Source organism: Bos indicus x Bos taurus, chromosome 19, assembly GCF_003369695.1.
Source record: "Bos indicus x Bos taurus breed Angus x Brahman F1 hybrid chromosome 19, Bos_hybrid_MaternalHap_v2.0, whole genome shotgun sequence".
Lineage (NCBI taxonomy): Eukaryota > Metazoa > Chordata > Mammalia > Artiodactyla > Bovidae > Bos > Bos indicus x Bos taurus.
The window spans coordinates 37,807,907-37,813,073 of NC_040094.1; the positions used below are offsets into that span (position 1 = coordinate 37,807,907).

The 5,167-nt window shown below is 52.4% G+C and overlaps 1 non-coding gene across 1 annotated transcript; it reads left to right on the forward strand.

Moving 5' to 3' along the window:
* The first annotated feature begins 2,377 nt into the window (after positions 1-2,377).
* On the forward strand, positions 2,378-2,485 carry LOC113878618. Its single transcript, XR_003507045.1, has one exon. It is a non-coding gene; the product is annotated as a U6 spliceosomal RNA (small nuclear RNA).
* The last annotated feature ends 2,682 nt before the right edge of the window (positions 2,486-5,167 follow it).

Below are 5,167 nucleotides of genomic sequence, written 5' to 3' on the forward strand. Positions count from 1 at the left end.
GGAACCCCAGCCGACAACAAGGGTGAGCAGAGAGGAAGCTGGATTCACAACTTGTCTGACTTCCTCCTGCAGCCCTGCACCCTGGGCTGGGAGAGATGGCCTCATTTCTTAGAGGCAGAGCCGGAGGCCCCTCCTTCTCGGCCAGTTGAGAGGAGGTCAGAGGGCAGACTGCTCTTCCATCCACCTGGACTCCAATTAGGGGAGACAACACACACCCAGCAAAGGGAGTCATAGGGAGCCTAAGAGAGGATCCTGGATAAAAATCTTGCCTCCACTGCTCACAGCTGTGTGGTCTTGATACATTCCTTCACCTTCCTGAGCCTTAGTTTCCTCATCCGTGAAAGGGAGAAGGTAACAGGACCTATTTCATCGGACAGTTATAAGGATTAAACACGTCATCTGCTCAAATGTTTACCCCCATGCCTAAAATGTAGGAGGCCCTAGGTCAAGGTCAGCCCGCAGAAAAGCTGCAATATCCAGAAGAAGAGGGAAGTGGCCTGCACCGGGGGGTGCTTTGTGCCCTGCCTCCCGGGAGGGACCTAGTCACCACTGCAGTTCCTTCATGGGCAAACCCGTGGACCAGGGTGGGAGTTAGACGGAGGCAACATGCACCAGCTAGGCACAGACCCCTAGCACCTTGAAGCCAGAAGAGAACCAGACCAACCAGCAGGCAGGCTTTTCCCTCAGTGTCACTTTGAGCAAGTGCCTGCACCTGCCAGTCCATCTCCCTCTGAAAAGTGAGGGTGTTCCCACTGGCCCAGAGGCTGGCTCTGGGTGTTGATTTTCTCTCCTTTATCCATCCTTCTCAGATGCCTGCAAGGGCAGCCCTGTCTCCTCAGTGCGGAGGGGAGAGGTCTGTAGGTGCCATACCCTTGGGGAAACAAAGACAGCCTTCTAGGAGAAGTGTTTGCCTCCAGCTCTTTGCTGTTAATTAGCCTTGGGGGAGATCAGCAGAGGCCCTTCCCCTAAGGGTTCAGCCTGTGAGTGACTGAAAGTGGCCTCCTGCCTGGAGCAGAGGGCTAAGTAGCTAGGGGAGGGGGCGAGAAACAAGAGGCTTTCTCAGAGGGCCATGTGGCACCGGCTTATCTGCCCCTTGGGGTCTGAGTCTGTGGCCTGGTGGAGGAAGGGAATGCAGCCAGACCTGACTCCCTTCCTCGTCCTGTCCCTCTGGGTCCCTCCAACCCTCTATTCTCAAACAAGGTCATATCCCTCCAAGTGCCCACCCTGCTGTCTGGAATGGCCATACCTCCTAAACATCTTGAAATACACTCTTCCCCTCCTCCCCCTCTTCTTCCTTCTCTTGCCCATCCTCCTCCTCTAGGAAGCTTTCCAGGACCCAGAAGAGGACAGAGGACTGTTGTCTTCTCAGATCTCCGGCTAGGATCCACCCCTCCCACCTGCTGCTTCCCCAGCAAAGGTGCTGAGTCATGACTTGATGTTGAATTTGGTGATTGGCTGAGTTCTGGACCCTGTGAGAGCAGGATTTGGAGTCACAAAAGCTGCAGTGAAGCAGGTAAATGAGCAGGCTCTGAAGTCAGACAGATCCAAGCTGGGCTGCCTGTCCCAGGGCTCTTGGGGATGAGCAAACTTTCCCTCTCTGTGCCTCAATTCTCTCACTGTGGAGCAGTACATGAGATCATGCATGAAGAGTTTTATAACAGTGCCTGGCGCTATTATTGTGATGGCAATTATTCCAGTCATAATATCTCAGGACCACATCAGCTCAGAAACAGTGACAGATTTTATTTTCTTGGGCTCCAAAATCACTGCGGACAGTGACTGCAGCCATGAAATTAAAAGACGCTTGCTCCTTGGAAGAAAAGCTATGAAAAACCTAGACAGTGGACTAAAAAGCAGAGACATCACTGCTGGCAAAGGTCTGTATAGTCCAAGCTATGGTTTTTCCAGTAGTCACGTACAGGTGTGAGAGCTAGACAATAAATAAAAAAGGCTAAGTGCCTAAGAATTGATGCTTTCAAACTGTGGTGCTGGAGAAGACTCTTGAGAGTCCCTTGGACAGCAAGGAGATCCAACCAGTCAATCCTAAAGGAAATCAGTCCTGAATATTCATTGGAAGGCCAGATGCTGAAGCTGAAGCTCCAATACTTTGGCCACCTAATGAGAAGAACCGACTCATTGGAAAAGACCCTGATGCTGGGAAAGATTGAGGGCAGGAGGCAAAGGGGACAATAGAGGATGAGATGGTTGGATGGTAACACTGACTCAATGGACATGAGTTTGAGCAAGCTCAGGGAGATAGAGAAGGACAGGAAAGCCTGGCGTGCTGCAGTCCATGGGGTCGCACAGAGTCAGACACGACTGAGCAACAACAACAAGGATCATAGGACCACAGAGGCTTAGGTCAGAGGAGGCTTGGGCGCTCACTTCAGCAGCACATATACTAAATACAGATATGATACAAAGAAGATTGGCGTGGCCCCTGTGCAAGGATTACATGCAAATTTGTGAAGCTTTCCATATTTTTTCATTGAAAAAGACACATATACCCCAATGTTCATTGTAGCACTCTTAACAATAGCTAGGACATGGAAGCAACCTAGATGTCCATCAACAGATAAATGGATAAAGAAGCTCTGGTACATATATACAATGGAATATTACTCAGCCATAAAAAGGAACACATTTGAGTCAGTTCTAATGAGGCGGATGAACTGAGAGCCTATTATACAGAGTGAAGTAAGTCAGAAAAAAAAAAGTATCATATACTAACGCATAAATATGGAATCTAGAAAGATGGTACTGATGATCCTATTTGCAGGGCAGCAATGGAGAAGCAGACATAGAAAACAGATTTGTGGACACAGCAGGGGAAGGAGAGGGCAGGACGAATGGAGAGAACAGCATGGAAACATACACACTACTATATATAAAGTAGCTAGCTAGTGGGAATTTGCTGTATGACTCAGGGAACTCAAAGGGGAGTTCTGTGACAATCTAGAGGGGTAGAAGGTGGGTGGGAGGTTCAAGAGGGAGGGGACATAGGTATATGTATTGCTGAGGCATGTTGATGTATGGCAGAAACCAACAAAATATTGTAAAGCACTTATCCTTCAATTAAAAATAAATTAATTTAAAAAAAAGAAGGAGCCTTGGAGGTCATGGGGGGCAATTCACCTTCTGGGTCCCTTCCCCCAGCCTACCTTTCTGGAAGCATCAGACCTGCAATCTGGAGATAGAAGTCTCCTCTGTAATGGTCACACCCGTGGCACCTTCCCACGGGTACTTTGATGACAGGGGTGACCCAGGTGGATGAGTAAGCTTCTTCCTGTCCTGCTCCCTCTCCCAAAAGTTCCATCCCTGGCCCCAAGGAAGTGTTTGAACCAGGAGGATCACCTCCAACTCCACGCTGAGCCTGTCAGCTGGGGCTCAGGGCCTATGGAGGCCTCAGCCTCAGGACCCTCCTGCTCAAAGCTCATGATCTCTAGGACTCTGGGGCTGGGCAGAGTGGGCAAAGATAAAAACCCAACACTGCCTCTTTCAGACCTAGCCCATGATGGGGCTGCAGGCCAAGACCTATGAGTACCTGGCTCTCTCCTTCCCAATCCTGGCCCAACCTGCAAAAACTGGGCTTGGGAAAAGCTTGTTCACGATCTGAGAGGTAGGCACTATATGCAGAAGACAGTCTGAGCTCTAAGGAGGTGGAGGCATGGCAATGGGCAGCCTGCAGAGGGATGGGGAGGAAAAGGGGCAGGAGAGACACCCCCAGAGGGCTTCTGATGGAGCCCTCAGCCTGGATGAGGTCGGAGGCCTGTTGGTATCTGGCTGCTAGTGAAGAGTGTGGGGTCCAGGAAGCCTCCAGTCCTGCCCCTGGGAGACGTCGTCTGGTGGTTCCCAGGCTTGGGGGTCAGGGACATTCCTTGAGTCTGGCCAGCTCTCCAGACAGGTGTGGCCCAGCCCTAACCAGTCAGGTCACTCTGGGCCATCACCACCCTTGGTGGGCTCCTTTGTTCTTTTCCTGTGGCATTCCTGCCCTGTGCCCTACTGGCACAAGCCTGGGATGTGCCAGGGGGGCCGGTGAGCTGGGTGGGTTTAGCAGCTGCTTGGGCCAGGGGAAGAGGTAAAAGGGGACAGGCAGAGCTGGCAAGCTGCACCCCCCAGTCTGTGCCTCAAAGCCCACTTGTAGATTTCATCCCACTTGCCAGACCCAAGCCCTTGTCTGTAGGCGTTTGAGGGGCTTTGGGCTTTGGAGGCGGCGTTGGGCCCCCGAGGGGTGTAATAGAGGAAGGGGAAAGAAGCTCCTCTGGTGGAAACACTTGGTGCAGCTCATTGGTCCTCCTTCCCCACTAGGCCTCACCCTCTTCTCTCCTTCCCTTCCAGGGCTGCTCCTCAACTTCCTCTTTGGGAGCCCTTACAGATTCCTCCCTGCTCTGGCCAGGCTCAGCTCTCCATCTTTCCCTAGCTGTCAGGTACCTGGAACTGTGGGGCTTTGCCCCCATCCCTGGCTGTCCACTAGGGACCTCCAGGAAGTAAACCAGAAACATGCAGCTCTGCTGGGTGTGGAGCAACTGGGTACGTCCCTGGGCACCAGACCTGGCAAACAACCTTCCACTGCTGCTGCTGGAAGCGAAGGAAACAAGCCAAGCTCCCTGCACCTGGTGCCCAGAGCCCAGGGATGATCCTCTGGGTGCCCAGAGCCGTCAGGAAACATAAGAGTGAAGGGCCAAGGGGAGCACACCCCTAGGGGCAACAGGCATTCCTTCTCAACCACTGGACTGGGCCAGGCTCTGCCACCAGTCTGCCATCCCGGGAGACATGCCACCCACCAATGGAGCAAACGGCCACTCACCCCAAGTCACTTCTTCGACTGCAGCCCGCAGGCAGGACAAGTTCATCTTATAGAGAGCCCCCTCTTTCCTGGCTCTTGCCTCTCCTTCCCCTGATCTTATCCCCAGGAGCAGAGACACCCTCTCCTTTATCCATTACTGCTCCCTTCACTCCTTCCTAGCCCTGCTTACTCCACATTCCCCTCCTCCAAGAAGTCCATCGTGGTTTCTCCCCTGATCCAAGCTGTTGGCTACTTAACTCCTCCCCCATCCCATATCAAGCACAAGCACTCCTGTGTACAAATGCTAGCTCACATGGAAGAGTTGGGGGGTGGGGGTGGGGAGTTATTCTTGGTATTTATTATTACTCAGGGGCTTCACTG